Source organism: Piliocolobus tephrosceles, chromosome 9 (assembly GCF_002776525.5).
Source record: "Piliocolobus tephrosceles isolate RC106 chromosome 9, ASM277652v3, whole genome shotgun sequence".
Lineage (NCBI taxonomy): Eukaryota > Metazoa > Chordata > Mammalia > Primates > Cercopithecidae > Piliocolobus > Piliocolobus tephrosceles.
The window spans coordinates 73,287,236-73,307,585 of record NC_045442.1 but is presented as its reverse complement, the minus strand read 5'-3'; the positions used below and the strand labels follow the sequence as shown (position 1 = coordinate 73,307,585).

The following is a 20,350-nucleotide window of genomic DNA, read 5'->3' as shown; positions in this document are numbered from 1 at the left end:
AGACATTCTTTTGATGTCTAGCTTAGATGAGCAGAACTAATAATAGTGGCCTTTCTTCTCTGACCCTCTCATTTGGTCATCCTCAGGAGGAGCTAGTCTCTTATATTCAAGAGAAACAGCAAGAAAAAACTCCCCCAGCCTTTTCTAGTAAATCTAAAAGCTTTCGTTCTAGCCCCTTCAATACAGCAAGAGGAGTCCCACCAAATGTTCCTAGAGCTGCAGAGAAAACCCTATGCAAACTGAAAGTGGAATCTTTTGAGGCAGATCTGCATTAGGGATGATCTACTGCACTGAGAGACTTATAAATGAAGTGAGAAACACTCCAACCCCAGAGCTGGCACTGCACCAGCTGTATTGACAGTGCATAGATGGGCATCTGCACACCATAGAGCATGGGCTATCTTCTGGGAAGGGAGCTGACTGCTTGCATTAAAATGATCTTCATTTTGGTCAATGTCAGCTTTCTGGGCTGGAGCCTGTTGGATCACACTCAGTCAAAAAAGGACCCAGGGGCTGCCTTCCTTCCCTCCAAGGTCAAAAATGTAGCATGCTGACATCCTTGGCTGGGCTTCCTATATTGGCAAGAATACTTGAATAGGAAATGGCCTGGAGGATTCCAGTTCAGTAAATATTTGATGAGTAAAAGAATGAATAAATGAAGGGGTTCCCAATCCTTAAAGGAATTGGTGATGTGCTAGAAGCCAGATTGCCCCAGATCCATGAAGTTTCCCAAAACTTGCTAAGCAGCAGCTTACTGTATAGTATATGTATGTAAACATAAAAAACTGAGATGCACAAGAAGATTAAGAGGGAAAAATGTAGTAAAAAACAAGGACACAACTGAAGGAACTAGAAAATGATCAACTGGTAGTTGCAATTGATATTCTTTGTGAAAGATACATTATGGGAAAGAAGATCTGGAAACAAAGTACTGGAAAAAAGCCACATAGGCAAAAATCCACCAATGCTTCAAATGAGGAGAGGCAGGGATACCACTATATGTAGAGAATTTGCTCTAGAAAATCAAGGACTTGCGACATTCACATTGAGTTTTATTAATGTCAGCAAACCTGATCATTTTGCTGTTGAGTCAGGGCAGCATAAAACCAATGCACTGGACAGGGCTTATGTGAGGAAAGGGGCCTGTTGTAGATAGAGAGGTGTCAGCATCTGCAGGTGGGTACATCAGCCTGCCCAAATGTAGAGAAACATTCAAGGCCTTTTATGGTGGTTAGGGTAATTGACTCTGACTCAAAGTAGGCAGCTTGAATCAAACAGCAGCACCCAAATGATGACTCCTTCCACATGGAGGTATCCAAAAGCTGAATGTCTCATAGCTATTTCCCATTAAGAGCCATTATTCTGTTTGTTCTGCTCAAGGAAGAGTTTTCTTGATTTTCTTGATTGTTCTCAAAGCTCTCTCAGGCTGCACCAAGCATTCCCTTACCTTTGAATGGTTCTGAAATGCTCTCTGCATTTTGTCAAGGTTGATCTGGCCATTTCTTCAGTGCAGATGAATAAATTTCCACGTATGGTCTGTAACATAGCCAACGGAGAGAACACATCCAGCAGGGATGCTTCAAAACCAAAGCCCTAAACAGGTGTTACTGAGAAGGCAGGCACAGTGACCTGCAGAGAAGAGAGATGCTAGGTGAAAATAAAAGCTGCAACTATGCTAGGAATGAAGACAGGGAGGAAGGGGTTCAGGTCATGTTACAGGGTCTGGAAGTTAGGGCATGAATGTGACATTTGCAAGGGGCTGGTTGCTGGAAACACTGCTCCTTCATAAATATCTTCTGTTAAGATGAAGATGGGAAACAGGCAGACATCTCCTGTCTTTCCTCCTCTGTATGTTAGGGGATTCTGAAGTCATTCCCCTCACTGTGCAGTGAACTGAGAGATCTTGTTGGCAATTATAGCCTGAAATTCTAGGAAACGTCAGAGCAGGCAGATACAAGGATGAGATCTGTGAGTTTTCTGGAAACTTTGGAAGTCCTGGTGAAGTCATGCTTTGACATGTTCACTGAGTGGATGCTCATGGCTATAATAAGAGTAATGTCTTATGTGTGTTTGAGTCTTCGCACTTCTCAAGGCACCAACATCATCTCATTTCATCTAGGCATCCCCAGCATAAACATCATGTCCTTCTACCATGTGACTTTGAGTAAGTCCCAGAACTTCAGTATTTTTTAGCTTCCCCATCTATGAACTGGAGATAATAAGGACCTATCTCACAGAGTGGTTGCATGAATTCATTGAGTGAATATATGTAAAGATTGCCTGGCATATGTTGAATTACTGCTATCATCCTTCATTAACATATGAAATTAACAAAGAAACAGATGAACTTGACCAAGATTACATAGTGGATGAGTAGATTGCTAGATCAGAAGCCTGCCATCTCCCATAGTATTGATGGAAATAATAATGATAAGCCACTTTAACCATAACTAGTGTGTTTTTTTTTTCAAATGACTGACTGCCATCAAGCTAGCCTTATGATAGGCCATATCAGCTACAGGCAGAGAAGCCCACAGATAGTGACTGAGAGTTGAACAGCTTAGTATAACAGACTATAAAATTTAAATGGAGTCAATTTGTTTAATTTCTAGATCATGGAATAATTGCCCCAACAGAAATAAGCCAACAAAAATACCAGTAGATAGCTAGTATCTCCCCAGAACATCGGTTTTCATCTTGACTACCCAGCAGGCCTTGCAAAATTTGCGTGTAAAATGAGGAAATTGGAAGATCATATTTCTAAGTTTCTTAAACTCTGAGACTCTGATTATCTTCCTTCTTCTGATTGAAAAAGGCTAAAAGTCCTTTTTGTTTCAACCCTTACTGTTATAAATCCTTCTAAAATGCTGATGTCTATTACCCAACACTGTGGTAGGTCCTGTGAGGAAGAATAATGTGTATAGAAACCTCATAGTATATCAGTGTTATTCTTCTGTGAGTTTGTACCTTCTAGGGCAGGAACTGGGTACACAGGAACACAGAGAAACAGCCCAGAAGACTCTTACAGGTCTCTACTTTATTGTCAGCTTGTTTTCTTCCAAGGTGTCTTTTATTTTTCCCTAAGGAAAGCACAGAAAAAGGCCCTCTCCCCAACCCGGGGTCCTAGTATTATCTATGCTCCAGTGATTTGGAGGTTATCAGTAATCAGAACATTGTCAGCCACTGAAGCTCTCCCAGACCAGTTCATATGCAGTGTCTCTACAAATGGCCCCAGCCCTCCCATAATGAATGCTAACTGTTGACCTCCCGAAAGAGCCTCCTCGTCATGTTTGTTACACCTTGTTTTGTTATTGCCAGGTCTCCAGGAATGAACTTGTGTAGCAGGAAGCATATAGGGCCAAACGGGGACACCATCTTCAGGCAAAAGAGGCTTCCTAGTTAGAATAGTACAGATTTGATGGATGAAAACAAATGTGTGTCTTAGATTTCAGCCCAGCTGTTAGAATCCCTAGGTCCTGGGATCTTCAGAAAACTGTGACTTCAGGTCTCATCATTCCTCATCCCCCTGAAACCTCTTCTTTATGGCTTTTCCATCCCTAAAATAGGTCTGGAGATCATCAGCAAATTCAGTGTGTTTTTGGGAGAGGGAGGGAAGTTGGAACACAAAAAGAGGAGAACAGATGGGGAAAGAAGACATTCCTGTCCTTTCAAATTCTATCAAAATTTATTTTTTGGATGATGGTCTTGATCTCAACTCATCTTTTTCTGTTGTTATTGTTGTTTTTTGAGATGGGACCTCCTTCTGTCACCCAGGCTGGAGTGCAGTGGTGTGATCAGAGCTCACTGCAGCCTTGAACTTTTAGGTTCAAGCAATCCTCTCACCTCAGCCTACCGAGGAGCCAGGACTACAGGCGTGCACCACCATGTCTGACTCTTAACCTATCTTTGAGGTCTGGCTGGTGTTGAGACCTCACATCATCACCTTTCCTACCTTGCTTTATGAGTAGTTGGGCTCTGCGTCTTGTTGATTTTGTCATTAAATAGATGAGTGCTTAGAGCAAGGCCAAGACTGGGCCCAAGTTTTTCACCCATGTCTTACCACTATCCCTTTCTTTGAGCAGACCTGATGTGTGGACAGGTCTAGGGATGGGTGGAATGAGTATCAATATGAACATTGAAAATTCTGGGTTTTACACTGTGCCCCTCTCTTCCCTCCTACCGATGGCCAAGTCCTCTGATTTGGCCTCCATATTACATTTCGAACCTTTTCTCACCATTGCCAGTGGCACTGCCAAGCTCACATGCTCATTTCTTCTTCAGCTAGTCTGCCGTTGTTGCCTTTCGACCTTTCAGTTAGTTGCCCTTGCCACCAAACCACCACCAACTTTAGTATTCTAAAGCACAGACTTTATCATGTTAGCCCATTTGAAAGAGAGAGGAGATCTTTTGATGGTTCCTTGTTTTTTAAGAGGATAATTTCCAACTTTCTGATATTAAAATGGCATTCAAAGCCCTTTGCAATTTGGCCTCAACCAGTTTCCCTAGTTCTGTTCTCCACATAAGCATCCATCATCTAACAATTCTCTAGACGTGTCTTATTCTTGTTATTTAACACCTTTCTGGAACCTTTTCCTGAGACTGTGATTCTTTCCCTCTCCTCTTCTAGCAGATTGAAACTTACCCATCCTTCAAAGCAGGGGTCAGCACACTGTCCCATGGGCCCAGTCTGGCCTACCACCCATTGTAGTGAGTAAAGTTTCCTTGTAACATAGTAACATCCATTCATTTGCTCAGTGTCCCTGGCTGCTTTTGGGCTACAACTGCAAAGCTGAGTAATTGTAACAAAGAGAGTATGGCCCGGAAAGCTCAAAATATTTATTATCTGGCCTTTTAGGGAAAAAGTTGGCCAACCTCTGCCGTGAAGGTACTGCTTGAGTACTGCCGTCTCTGTGAAGCCTTCTTGACTAGCCCACCCTGACCCCAAATTAGAAAAAGTGAATCTCTTTTCTGTAAGCCTGTAACATTTCATGTAAACCCCATTTAGAGCAGTTTTTATGTTGAGGTTTTTGTAGAAGTCGACAACCGCAACAAACACCCCATCTCATCGGTCTTTGAATTCTTAGTATATTGCACACAGTAACCAAGGCACACAGTGAGAATTCAACAAATTGCTGATTAACATGTAAACTCTGTTGAGAATATGTTTCCAGAGTTTATTAAGCATGTATTGCAAAAGAAAAGGTCTTTCATGAGAACTTGAACCAGAGGCAAAAAAAAAAGTCTCAAGGCTGGAGATCTTCCTTTCTTTCTTCTTGTTCCTTTATACCTTCTTGAACAGAACCTTTGTTTCTGAACAGCCAACAGCCAATTCCTTTGACTTCTGGACAACTCTTGAATAGTTTGATCTTGAATTGATCACTGCTTCTTCTGAAGGTAACACATTTCTTCCATTGTTTCTGCTGACAGCACATGGTGGGCTCCGTAGTGGATCTGGGGGTGCTGATGTTTTCTCCTTCCATATGTCATTGGGTATTTGAGTCGGGGTAGGAAGCCATGGCAAACCCATTGCTTCTGTTCATCCATGTTTGATTCCTCATTGGTTTGAATTTATCCCAAATAAATTTGGATATTTAAAGTTCTTAAGGCAGGGCATGCACCTTTCATCGTTCAGACCCTAGCCAGTGGCCTAGATCTCATCTCACTGGACTAATACACAAGCTAACACTAGGAGTTATATCTAGGCAGGGTAAGCCCCCAGTTCAAATCTTGACAGCCCTGAACCCCACCAGATTCTCGTCCACCCTTCGCATCTGTCCAGAATTGCTCCTGGAAACCCTGTCTCTCCAGAGCAAGTGGTAGCCGGCTGAGGTGGGAGATGGGATATCCATGGCCTATGCCTGAGACCCTCCTAGTCAAGTTCCCTGTCTGGATAACTGGAGACACTTCAGGCTCAAAGCAAGCATTGTGACATTTGGTTCTCTTCACACATGTGCCTTAGACAGATGGAAGAACTGAATGTAAAGAGATTCTACAGAGTGTATTGGAAATAACAAAATTGTGTATGTGTGTTTTTAAAGGATACCCTTTTGGTTGCCACATAAGTTATTTTTGTTGTTGTTGATGTTAGAGATTAAATCTCAATAACTTTTTGGAATTAGAATGGGCTTCCCATCAGCTGAATGGGCTACACACTCGTCTCTTCTTTATAGCCATCCAAGAATACCACTGCCTTCCTCACATCCCCTGCTATGTTATCAGCATGGTAGTTTTGCTTGAGATCAAATCAGGGCAACACAGGAACTGTCATTTTTCATTTACTGGGGTCTTTTGATCCCATTTGAGGTTTATTTGTTTCAAGTGAAAAATACAATCCCTATTGCATACATCTATTCTTTAGAGTACTTTTTTATTTTTATTTTTTATGTTAGAGATCAAATCAGAGTTGTAAGTAGTATGGTCATTAGTTATCACCACTAGATTTCATAGGCTACACTTTATTTCTGTTCTCACAAAATCACCAACCTTCTCTGTTGCATAATGATCACTTCCAGTGAAGACACAATATGCCTTTCTTGGGTACTTGGGTGTTAATTTATTTCACAGTTTCCTTTGTAGATATAATCAGAGTCACCTATCACATTCCTGTTTCTGCTTTTTATTGTGTTCCTTTGCTATCGCGTTTGTGTGATCTTTTTCTGAAAAATGACAGGTAGTGTTTCTCTGCTCACTGTATCAGTGACATATTTTCCATGACTTCTCTATTGCTGTTTTAAAAATATAACATTTTATAGATGTAATCTTAGTTGTTTGTAACTTAGGTTTTGTTATATGAGCAAATTTCCTAAATGACATGTTGGTTTAGGTACATTTTTTAAAGAAAGGGAAAAATATTTTCTGCAAAATTGTTTCCTCTAAATTGTAAGTGAAGGAAAAGCTCTGTTAGTAAGATTATAATGCATTTTCCTGATTTCTTAGTACATCGAAATGCATGAACATTATTTTTATGTAAGTGATTAAGTTGTGGTTTTTAATAACACGTTGTTAGAGCAAAAAGAGCTATCCCTTTTGATTTATTTGTATATTTACTGGGTGACTTACAGTACTTTACATATTAGAATTGGTTTGTCAACAATTAACATTCTAGGTTTTTATATAACCCATACTTCAGGTAATAGAGGATTATTAAACTGCAACCAGTGTGTTAGAAATCTGCCTACTGGTAATAAAATTCTTATGTATAACAGCAGCTGAGAAATACTGCTGTATATTTATGCATAGATTTCAAGATAGATGGCCTGCAAACCGCAGAGGGGCCTGACATGCAGGTCTACCAGCAGGTGGCGCTGCTTTTCTAGAAATAAACCCTCTACCTGGATTCTAGGTACTCTCCTCCTCCTCACTTTCTGCCTTTTCTCTTGCAGATTGTCTCCTTTATTTCTCTAAAATAAATATCTAAAACTGTTGTTGCTGTTGTTTGAAGAGATATACTGCCAGTAGGACAATGCCCCCCAATTGCTAAGGTTTATTTGAAATTCAGCTTGCCAGATGCAGTGCTTACTTGAAGCAAGTCCCGGTTAAATACATGTTACTGTTTTTGAAAGGTAACTACACAATGCTGGATTCAGCACTGAGATTGGATTACCTGTGCTGTCTGATTATTGTTATGTGGCAAGTCCTCATTTTAATCTAATATCTATTTACACAAATTAATCCCATAGGCTTCTATTCACCTCAGGATAATGAGGGGCATTTTTATTAAATTGACTGATTGATATACTGAATTAATGTTTTATATTTAAAAAATCACCTTTGTATGATGTTCTTTCATCACGGTTACTCTAGAATCCAGGCTGGGTACAGGGGCTCATGTCTGTAACCCCAGAACTTTGGGAAGCTGAGGCAGGCGGATCACTTGAGGTCAGGAGTTTGAGACCAGCCTTGCCAACATGGTGAAATCCCATCTCTACTAAAATACAAACATTAGCCAGGCGCCTGTAATCTCAGCTACTTTGGAGGCTGAGACAGTAGAGTTGCTTGAACCCAGGAGGTGGAGCTTGCAGTGAGCCAAGATTGTGCCACTGCACTCTAGACTGGGTGACAGAGCGAGACTCCGTCTCAAAACAAACAAGCAAACAAACATAAAACTAAATAATAATACTAATAAAAGCGTTACTCTAGAATCCAAGTCATCCAAAGCATGTTGCTTTTCTCTCGGGGCCAGAACTAAATTTTGACTAACAGGATCAGAGTTTTTATTATGTTTTGTTATGTTTTTTAAGAATACTTTTCACAGAAAAGCTGATCAGCTCATCAACTTGGGTATCATAAATGAGGACAAAAATCAAATATGCAAGCAAAACTATTTTTAAACATTATTTTTGTCCACACATACCTGATTTTTCAACCATTTTCTTAAAGACACAGCTATTTTTTTTACTGTTTTTTCACAGTCTGCGGTATTCCTTTGTACAGGATATTTGAGTGTAAACATTAGCTTATGTAGGAGAAAATGAATTTATTGAGGTTACAGAAGGGGAGAATTGAAATATATCTCAGGATGACTCACTTATTTGTTTATTTTCTTCATTATTAAATTTTCTTCCTTTATTTTTTATTTTAAAGAAAACATTGTCTTACTGTGTCATCCAGGCTGGAGTGTAGTTGTGTAATCTCGGCTCACTGCAACCTCCGCCTCCCGGGTTCAAGTGATTCTCCTGCCTCAGCCTACCAAGTAGCTGGGAATACAGGCATATGCCACAATGCCCAGCTAATTTTTGTATTTTTAGAGTTGGGGTTTCGCCATATTGGCCAGGCTGATCTTGAACTGACCTCAAGATATCTACCCGCCTCAGCCTCCCAAAGTGCTGGGATTACAGATGTGAGCCACCATGCCCGGCCCTTCGTTATTAAATTTTCTACCTATCAGGCCATAAAGAACTTTGGAAGCATAGGCAGTATTTTACTCTTTTAATATGATTTCTCTCTTTTGAGTTTTTAAAGTTTTCTCAGGCATACTGCACTAAGGGCTGCAAGTTGATCTAGATAATATAATGTACATTCTTATTTAATTTACCCATGTGATTTTCACAGAGAACATCTTGAAGTGTTATTGATTCAACAAAACCAAGGAGGAGAGAATTGGGGAACCATTTTCTTCTCAGTGAATCTACTTTAAAGCACTGGTTTTGTTGAAAATGATTTTTTGAAAATATGGATTGCAGTCAGTTTTCGTGTAAAAGTCAAACCCTGATGGGTTTCCTTCCAGTTCTCTGTAGAGGGAATGGTATCAGCTGGAGTAGTTGAAGACAGGAAATAGCCATCTTGAAATCAGGGTAAATTTACCTGGCTGGGCTGTGAGGAATAGGCCTTGTGAGTTTCATGGGACCCCTTTCCGAGGCATTCGATAACCTTATTTTCCTGTTGAATAAGCTCTCCAGAAAAAAAAGAGAAATGAGACCTTCAATGGAACCGGACCGTTGCCAAGGGCCTCCCTGCTTTAGTTCCATGCACGAATGTGTGTTTCTTACCTTTGAAAGGAAAGTGGGCTGAGCAAGCTAGGCAGTTTCTGATAGACTTTTCCAAGATGCAAAGCCCACCCACTATCCTCTTTGAACTTCAGTATTTAAATCGAAGGAAAAATAACTTTCCCAGAGGATTCAGATTATTACCAAATATTGTCCAAATTCTATCATTTGGAAGGTAAACCTTTACACTATCTGCCCTTTATACCTCCAACTGTGCCCTCAAATACATCTTCCTGCACTAGCCAAACTGACTTTCTTACAGTTCTTACAGTTTCATATTTTCCAACCACCTTGTCTTGGTTCAAGCTGTGTCCTCCACCTGTCATGCCCTTCCCGCCCTCGATTGCCACTCCTTAGTCTGTTCAGCATCACGGGTCAAGTGCTCCCTGAGTGCCAGGACCTGTGCTCCATCTGGGGATATACGGTAAATAAGGCTGACCTCTCTATTCATCCTATTCTTGTTTCAAGTCTTCTTCTTTTTCTTTCTTTCTTTCTTTTTTTCCTGAACAATTCTCTCTTTAGGACTTACTTATTCGCTAACACATTTCATGTAGTCATCCCTTGACATTCTCATGTAACATCTTTTGTACTGTTGCTTTTACATAACTTACGAGTTTGTATATTCATATTTGACGTAATTATCTAATTTCTCTGGCTAGGGTTGTGGTTCTCTCTTATTGTGCATCTTTAAAAAGATTTTAAAGAAAAGAACAAGAAAAAGTGATGCCCAGCATTAAACTCAGAGTCATTACAAATCAGAGCCAGAAAGGTCTCATACTTAACTAATGCTCATCCCCCCAGAAAAGGGAAGTGTCTTGCCAAGGCCACACGGTTGATCCAAGGCAAGCCTAGAACCCGGGGCTCCTGATCACTAAGCTGTGCTTCTCACCTTTGCAACATTGCCTCTGTAGCTGCTAGGAGCTATTTATTGGGAACTTTGCAGGGCTCAGCATTGTGAGAGACTCAGTGATATGTAAATTCCAACAGAGCAGCTTATAAGCCTAGTAGGGGGAGTAGAACACATTCAAATTGAAAACAAGTTATAATAATGTAAGGCATGAGATCAGAAGTGCCAGGGGATTTTTTAAAGAAAGGAGAGAATTGATCTTGTCATAATCATCTGGGAAGGCCCCCTGGAGGAGGCAGCCTAGCCTGTCCCTTCAAGCGTGGTCAAGTAGTCAGGTGAAAGGAAGACATGGTGGGAGGGCTGGTAAAGGAGTCACTGCCTCTCTACCCCGCCATGCCCCTGCCCCTTCTTCTGTCTCCCACGTGTCTGAATACGCCGATCAATCCCATGACCTCCCAGCAGAAATTCAAGGGAAAAAGGCCCTCACAATCAGGCGGTGTGAATTTCCTGTAATTTAGAGGAAACAGTGGGGTTCCTCTGTCGCCATCTGTCTTTCATTTGTTCTTGCCGTGAATGGTTCCAGCCTTCTCCAATTGAGGTCCGTTTAAACGTTTTCTGGCTTTTCTTGTTTTTATGACATTTGGCAAAACCTAATTATTTGACTTGAGCACTTCATTGGGGCCATATGAAACAAGGGACAAAGGTGACAGTCGAATGAGATGCAAGGGTAGGGGTCAGGTGGGGGTGGGAAGGCTCACCCCATTCTAAGGGTTGGTTACTGGATCAATTGCTTGGGGCAGGAGAGAGAGTATGGACCCATGTAAATTACACCATGTCCAAAGGTGGCAGACTGGTGTGGAGAAGGACCCAGAAGCGGAGAACTCTCATTGTTCTGACTCTTCAAAGCCAAGGCAATAATCATGGGTAGCGTTTAGAAAGAGCTCACCAGGAATTCTTTTAAGTGCTTTTCACATTTTCCGTCCATTCTCACAACTCTATTAGATAGGTATTCCAATTCTCATTTTATTGGTGAGAAAACTGAAGTTAGATAATTTGGCAAATACCTAGGTTCAGACCCAACAGTGTGGCTTCAAGGCCTGTGTGCTTAACTCTTACCCCTCTACCCACTCAATATGAGTTGGCATTTGTGGAAGGATATCCCATGCCTTAAAATCTTTATCTCAGGGATGGTACACTTGAGTGTCGCTGGTTCCAGGGCGAGAAATGCAAACATGGGGGCCTGCCCTATATCTGGGGGTACAGTAGGCAGCAGTGGGGCATTTGAGCAGCTGACAAGCTCCTGCCCCAGGAGAAAGGCACCCTTTTGGAATGAAGACTCAGTCCTCTATGAGATTTTTAATTAGAAGTTAGAAATCCATATGCATATGGACAATCTTCAGACTTAAAGTTTGGTCCTCAGACTGTCAGCCTGCAGCCCCTGGTTATGTCCTGTAATCCCAAAGCATCTCCCAAATTTGGTGTCCTCCTTGGTCCAGTAGGGATCACAGTAGATTGTAGGACATCGAGGTATGGAGTAACTGATTTGACCTACAGTAAATCCAAATCTATTTGATTATAAATTATCTTAGAAAAAGAGCTCTAAAGAGGGTCAGAGCTGGGACTTGGGCAGGTGGACTGACTCAAGAAGCTCATATCCTCACGCTGGTCTCACAGGCAGAATTCTGGCAGCAAATGATCTGAATTAGAAGTCAGCCGACCTGGGTCCTGGTTCAGGGTCTGCATATGAGTGCAGCTTTGAGGCAAAAGAGGGTGAAGCCAGAGCATCTCCAAGCACCTCCCAGTCCTTCTGTTGCACTCCACACCTTTTTCTCTAATGCGCTGACCAGAAAGGGCCTGCCATACACTAGCATTATAAAATATTGCACAGGATGTGTCCAAGGATAAATTATAATAGCATACAGATAATGATTTTATAGTTCAAGAACATCAATAGAAGGTGATTATGCCCTTAAGAAATATACTAAATGCTGTGTTTAGTGTAAAGTCATAATCCACACTGGTCCTTACCTCCCAAGGTTAAAAGCATACTGTATTTCTAAAGTGTTCTGGCAGAACATTCTTCATCGGGCACCTGGGTTGCACTAAAAACCCATGCATTTTACCTTTATCTGAGTTTCAAAGAAAGTATCAGTGCACCCATCTGGAATACATATTAGAATTCTAGGGGGCTCTTGACACCATTGGCTCAATGGAAGATATGGTATTTCTGGATGAGCCAATAGTAATAATGTTAATAATAATAGTGGTTCATATTTATATAACATCTTATGGTTTAGAAAACAGTTTCACATATACACAATTAGATTTTAGGCTGGTCTTTAAATATGAGAATCACTGGGGCAAGCATTAATTTAAAGAATGTAAACAGCAAAGTGAAAATGGAAATGAAGTATGATTGACTTCTTCTGCCAGTCATGGCTATTTGAAGCTGTTTGGCAGTGGGGAGGTGGGGGGCAAAAAAAGAAAAAGAAAGAAAGAAAGTAACATTGGTGACAAAATGTGTAAGCAAATAAAAACTTTCACCCCAAAGCAGAAATGTAAATCAACATTGTGTTAACCAGGAGAATTTGATGTGGGATGTGAAATAAAGTCCACGAGAGACCTGACCCCAGCTCTCTTTTCTGTTTCTCACTCTGGGCAGGTGGCAAATCTCAGATTCCTAAGGCAGCGTGATCTTTTTTCCACTCCTTTGGATGCCTGGCAATTTGTAAATCCACAAGGAAGCATTTGTTGCAAGGGCCTTCCTTAACAATCTCATGCAAACAGCATGAAGTGATCAAAAGAAATAACTCTTGTCTTAGGTTTGCCTTGTCCAGTTCTGCGGGATGGCAGAACCAGTGCCTCGAATACCTTTGAGAAATGGCATTCAGGGCTGGAAATTGGGTGAGGTGAGAGAAGCTTTTGCCTTGGGCACCAAATTTAAGAGGAGACCCAAAACCTCAGGAATCAAGATAAATGATAGTTTCATGCAATATTTTCAAACTATCAAAATAAAATATTTTCAAAATATCAAGATTTTAAAAATCCAGGATGAACAGAATGTCATAATTTTAAGTAAAGACAGGATAAATATTGATTCCAAAGCTGGCATTTAAGTACTGAATTCACTAGGGGTGGAAACAATAAGGACACCAGGAAACTAGCAGCTGCAGCCATAGGTGTGAGCCCTTCCAGGGTGCCAGGAGCAGTGTTTGGTATCTTACAGGCACTTTCTCTTGATACACATCGGGGGACCTGATTTGACCTACAGTAAATCCAAATCTATTTGATTGTAAACCATCTTAGAAAAAGAGTTCCTTTACAGGCTCCATAAATTCCATTACAGTCCATTTTGTCTTTGTTAAATGTATGGGTTGGAAATTACAATTCTTTTATTCACAATGATGATTTTAGACACACAGCTCAGAAAGATCAGCATTCACTTAAAAAATATATTAGCATGCTTGTATCTATTAAGCACTATTGCTTTGTAGGCTCCAGCTGATGATTTTATTAAGTAGACTGCAAAAGGGGAAGAAAAATCAAGGATAATTATAAATTCATAAATACATAATTCATTGGCAAAAAATGATTTAAATGGATTGGATGTGGAATTATCTATTTCCTCAAGAAAATAACAGAGATGTTCTGATTAAGCCCATAATCTAGTGTATGTGAAATTCTAGCCAAACTGATGGGGCACATTTTCTTTTCTGAAACTACCTTTGATAAGAAATGCATTACAAACTCATCAGTTTGGCTTCCTGTTAACAAAGAGACAGCAGCCGTCTGGATCATTCTGGATTCACAGTGAAACTGCCACACCATGTATCCTCCAACTAAAGCTGTGCAAGTTTGACAAGGGGCAGATGAATCCAGGAGTTATTGTGCAGGGGTTTAAATCTATGCGGCAGCTGACGGTTGAAATAATCATCTATATATCGCTCTGAGCTAGCTGGGGAAAGGTTGAAGCTGTATATTTTCAACATATCTAGTCTAATGGTTAATCTGTTGTCTTGTACGGGGCTCTCGCAGGGTGGACTGGCAGCACACGCTGACAGCTTCGAGGAATTGCTCACGGTAGATGTGGTTCGCCTTGCTTTCCAAAGTACTGGATGGATGAATCTAACTTAGCTTGAGTTGGAAAATGTGAAACTCACCTGACTCATGACCTCAAACATGAATGGACCAGCAGGGCTAATAGTGGGTTGGGTGGTAGGGACAGTAGAGTCACTAAACTACCTCTGTTCCTCTCGATGTGCCCAGATCTGTGTACTTCAGGTGTGCTCCATGGGTATTTCTTTTGTTATTTGGCTGTCTTGACAGGTTGGGAAGAGCATTGTTCTTTGTGGAGACTGGAAAGCAAGGGAAATATGAGAAGATTAAACTACTGCAGGGGTCAGCAAACTTTCTCTGTCAAAGGTCAGTGAGTTAATATCATAGTCTTTGCAACACATATGGCAAGTCCTCAACTTTGTCGTTAGAGATGGAAGCAGCCAGGGATGGCAGGTAAACCAACAACTGTGGCTATGGTCTGAAAAAATTTTATTTATAGCCACCAAAATTTGAATTTCATGTCATTTTAGTGGATTACAAAATATTATTATTCTTAGATTTTTTTCCCCAATGACTTAAAAATGTAAACACATGTTTAGCTCATGGGATGTACAAAAACAGGTGGCAGGCTACAGTTTGCTGACCCCTGAATGTGAGAAAGATGAGAAAGAAGCAGCTGTTGGTGCCCAGGATGTGGCAGGTTTCATCCCTACTCTAAAAGTTGTCCCCCACAAACATGGACTGCACGTGCTACGGCAACCTAAAGGAGTCAGGTTTAACTTTTGGCCACAAAGCCAAAAGTTGGCTTTTGGTGTCGGGAGTAGGGAGTAGGGAGAGAAGGAAAGAAAAGCTGGGAAGGGGCTGTTTGTATTGGCCTTTTATACGTTCCCCACCCCTCCCAGATGGATGCAAAGTAAAAATTATCTCCCATCTCCTAGTACCTTCTTATTCTCCATAAGCAAAAATTCAGGGATGTTCTTGAATTTCTCTTTTCAATTGTGCATTTCCTGTTGGAATTCCATTGTTCATCTCCATGTCTCATCTCTAAGAAACTAATACCTAGTGATTTTTGCTTGAGACTTTTCTTTGCCCTTGAGGTAATAGAGAGTCTATTCCAGGGAAAAGGAAAATAGCTAAAGGCAACCAGAAAATTTCAAAAGGATTTTCTACTGAATACTGAGCAGGGCAGAGCATTGGGCAATGATTCTAACAGGTCAAGTCTACAGTGAAGGTATATGAGCTGCGATTCTAGATATGGGGGGCTTTGGTAGATGCTGGGTTCCTCTCAGGATGCATACAGAACATAGTTTTAGATTGGGGTTGGGGGCCTATGGCATGGGTACCATGGGTACATCTAATTTACCCAATTGGATTCTAGATGATCCGTTAGGCCCACAGTATTTTGTAGAGAACACTGCATTCCAAGTCATGTGGATTCTGTTAATATATTTATGTAGTATTTTTTTCTCTCTCCCATGTAGGAGCTGAATTCTTTCATTACTCTGTGTTGATGGACTCAAACTTACACAATTCAGGTTTCCTAGGCAGTGAATAGAGCCAGAAATATACCCTGTGATTAACTTCTATGTAACCTATTGTTCCTTAAAGTCTCCCTCCCCATTTTCCTATTAGCTCCACAAAAGCCAGAAATGCAAAAGCTCCAACAAGCCTCCCTTCCCTGCCCTGGCAGCCTACCATAGGGTGGGCACTCCCTAGGCCTGTCCTAGGGCAGTACAGGTCACTTAGACAGTTTTAAAAATTCTTATTCTGCATAACGACACATTTTTTTTAAAAAACTGACACCCATTAGGTTTTCCAAGTAAGTGTATTTCCTATTTCCTAGCTAGGAGTTGTAAAATTATCCTGCTGGAATAATGTATATGATAATGTGGTTGTTCAATTTTAGAGAGGTGTATATGTTTGAGATATTACGATTGTTGGGGTTGCTTTTAAGGGGCAGCGTCTTTCATCTTTTCCTCATCTGTGGCTTAATATTAGCCATGATGTCAGAGTTTGCAGTGAACCAAGATAGCACCACTGCATACCAGCCTGAGCAACAAAGACCTTGTCTCAGAAAAAAAAATATATTAGCCATGCTCTTTCAAAAAATAGATTTATAGTTGATTTTTATGAAGAATACTATAGTGCTCATCAAACTTCTTGGTGATATATGCTATTCCAAGGTTGTCAGGCAAGAAACTCACATTCCAAGGCTGTCACCCACACCCACTTTAACTCCCCTGCACTCTGGTACTGCCCACTACTCTGGGCTTAGAAGTTGGCTCCATTGCCTGGCTTACCTGATCCTAGCTGTGCTTAACAGCTCAGCCTCATTGATGGACACATGACATTCCCCACTGTGGGATTCATCCCGAAACAGCAGTCAAGTGCTCCTTTACAGCAATTATACTACCAAATTCACAGTATGGGTTGTTCATCTGGCGTGTATTATTATTTTTGTGGTTGTTTACCCATCATTGCTTAAGGAAATAACCACACCCTCTCACCAGTCTGGTTTGTGTGAGAAAGAGCCAGGCACCATTCCATCCTCCAATCCAAAGATTGCACTCTTGTGGCCACATCGTAAGACTTTGAGAGTTAACTTGCGCAAACTTTCTGGTGAAAGTCTTAAACAGTCATATCAGAGAGAGCTTAGGTCAGCTTGGGAGTTTTGTCCATGGTGAATTACATTTTGCAACATGACTGTTATAAAATTCCAGGAATTTTACCCTCACTCCCTACCCTCCATTTTAGTAAAACAACATTTGAAACACCCACTTTTCATTGGTGTCACTGACGGCCAAAGGAAGTGCCGTGGATCCCTTTTTCTGAGGAATGGCAAACTCACGGCATTTAATGTTAGGCACTGATATAGCAACTAAGGGGACTGACCAAGCCAGCAGTTTGAGACAGACAGCAAAAGTTTATCACCAAGGATTGATTTTTCAGTAGAATTTCTTTTAGCAGACTTCAGGAGAGAATGGGTCTGATCTTGCTGCTAAACCGAGTGTTCGGTGTCTGTGCATGTTGTGGGGTGACGGGGAAGTCTGTATATTTTTGGAAGTTATGCTAAGAAGATTGTCTTCTGAATTTCCAGAAGTGTTATCCCTCCTGACATGGATGACAATAAAACAGCAAAAGGAATTGCAGGAAGTCATCAGGGTAAAAGAAAGGGGAAAAAAAAGGCAATTCAGCTGTGAGGGAGAAACTTCCAGTTTGATTCAAAGCTATTCAATGTTAAAATTGGTTTGGAACTTTTTAAAAAACATTTCACTAAGCATTAATTTCCGTTTTCTTTTCTCCTTATTGTTTGGCAGTCAAGGTTGCAGCTAGATCACGCTATTTCAAAGACCCATTTGAGTTCAAGAAGGAAACTCCCAATTCTCGGCTTGTGACCCAGCCAGGTGAAGGAGGACTGTGACCCATCCCCATTTTTAATAACTGCCCTGCACCCCTCAACATTCTACTTTACCATGCTGAGCTCAGTTGAAGAAGAGCAATGCACTACTGTGGATTTTAGCTTGCACTTAGCTTACTGGGCAGCAAAATACCAAAAGGGAAAACCGTAAAAAAAATTAATAATAATTAAAACAACCTCACCCCCAAACTGGCAGCTTGCGCAAGACTTGAGTCGGAAGCCCTATTAGCTAGATGCCTTTGTGTTCAAACCACTTTGCATGACTCTTACTCTGAGTGACTCCAGTGTGAATATGACATTACTAATGACCTGCTAAGTGTGTACAGATGTGGATTTCTCCAGATGTGGTGATTAATAATATAATGGAGATAGCGGTTGACTCATGTTTATGAGTTGTTTGCCTTTATTACATTTCTGAGTTTATTTGCTTTGAACTGGTTTTGTAACTCCAACCAACAAACTCACCTTTAAATCTTAAAGGGCATCATCCCCTTAAATCTCACTGGGGAAACAGGGCAGAGGGAATGTGCCCCAGGCTAGAGCTGAGCATCAGGTCCATTCTATGCAGGCATTAGACTGAATTAGGGAAGGCTGGGAGTTGCAATCATTGCCCCATTTCACTCCAAGGACCATAAAGAGGCTTGGTAAACCCTGACACAGTGTTTGCAATCTGGCAAGGCTGATAAAGGAAGATATTTCTTTTTAAAGAAATCTAGTGAAATATGTAATCATTTTGAAGTAAGCCCAGAGTTCTGGCCAGTGTTTCTGGAAGACGTTGCTTGCTTTTGCTTGAAAACAGAATGCTGATGAAAAGTCGAGTAAAATGTTGTTACAGATGTTCAACTCTGCATTAAGGCTGTTGGAATTACCAGCACATCTTAAATCAATTCCCAGAACATTGTCTGGAGGTTATGTCATTGAAATAACGAATCCTCTTTAGTCAAGTATAAGCAAACATGTTAAAACATCATTGTAACTTTAAATTAAACTCTAGCGCAAACCAGGGGATCTGAAGCCTCATTAGACTTGCCTGACATTTTCCTAGCACTGAGTCTTCCCAAACTGTAAAACTGTTAGATTCAGTGCCTATTAGACAAGGGAGCGCTGGGAAGTTACAACAGCACATTAAGTGTTATACTTAGGGATGTGCAAAAACAAGCCCTTGAATTTTATGAGTACTTGGAGACTGGATGGAGTTCAGCTCCTATAAAAATTCCACGTTAGATTCCTGAACTTGTTTGTGTTCTAAAGAAGTCAGGTTTCTTTAAAGGATCATATCTTCATGTGGCTTCCGCAGCATGAAGGCAAGTGAAAATGCCAGAGATGGAGGGGTATTGTAATTAGCCGAAATGTAGGTTAAATAAGAGCTTGTAAATGTGCATCGTCATGAGGTAGTGGCCCATTGCTTCAACACATTTGTCTTTCGTGAAAGTGAGTAAATTTAAGCCTCCCTTTTAATTCCATTTTTATTCCTCTCATGTAGTCACAGAAGCCATGAAATGAAAATTATATTTTATAGCTTAACTAAAAGTTTTCCTAGATCTGCTTTCTTTAAATATGCAGAAATTGATAGGATCCATATAAAGGCTAATAATTAAATATGGTTATACCCTACTTATGAGAAAGAAGTTATCACTGCTTCTCTTGAGGGACCTAAGCCATATGTAATGGTCTCCATTACACAGCGTTCATATATTTAAACTGGAGACGTTTTCCCCCATCTCTTCAGGGAACAGATCTGTATTTTCAAGGCTGTGAGTGCAGGAGGAAACCTTTAAACCCAAGTTTCATTTAGGAGAACAAATCCTACTTTAAATGCAGTATGATTATGATAGATGATCTTTCTGAGTTGCAATGAAAATAAATAGTTTCTTTGCATAGAAGAGGCACAACTTTGCTACCAGAATGAGGTGTCTCCCTGGAACTGGCTAACAGGTATTAACTTGCAACTCTCCCATCTGAAGATCAGTGTGGGCCAGCAGCTAGCGACAAGATGTAAAGATAATGGCCACTTAACCACAGAGAATTATTTGTTATAGGCCCAATGCAAACAGGGAAGCAAATGCTAAGCAAAATAATCCCACAGGCATGCTAGGGAGGATGACTTCTGTTCAGGTCTGAACTCATCTAGATTCATTGTGTAACTGGACACAACCGTGGTAACATCTGGTGACCTTGAAAAATGCTAGCCATGGTAGACTAGGTTAGATAAAAGACCTTTGGATGTGGGATTACAATCTTAAGAAGGCTAACTGAATTATAACCTTAAGATGAGAAAAACAGAACTTGCACCCCGACTAGAGCGACTCACATGCATGCACACAAACACACACATGTTATTTGCTCCAGCATGCCACACAACATATCTAGGTCACCCTGAACACAATATACCAATTGCAAGCGGCCCATATTAAAAGATGACCTTGTCTTATAGGTCTAGTCAGTGCAAGACTTTCTACTTCATTCTAAGATGGGGCAAGTGCGAAAGTATACTTATACACACACACACACACACACACACACACACACACACACACACACACA

General features: G+C 40.8%; 1 protein-coding gene and 1 long non-coding RNA gene across 8 annotated transcripts in view; one reads left to right on the top strand and one right to left on the bottom strand.

Annotated features, from left to right (window-relative positions):
• Positions 1-20,350, top strand: part of KCNMA1 (potassium calcium-activated channel subfamily M alpha 1) — a 756,034-nt gene that overhangs the window by 643,016 nt on the left and 92,668 nt on the right. The window lies entirely within an intron of this gene.
• LOC111537813 overlaps positions 13,703-20,350 on the bottom strand; it is an 89,011-nt gene continuing 82,363 nt past the window's right edge. Inside the window, exons 3-4 of the long non-coding RNA XR_002730120.1 lie at positions 14,493-14,687; positions 13,703-13,854 (exon numbers count right to left, since the gene is read on the bottom strand). This is a non-coding gene — a long non-coding RNA (uncharacterized LOC111537813). The remainder of the gene's footprint in view (positions 13,855-14,492; positions 14,688-20,350) is intronic.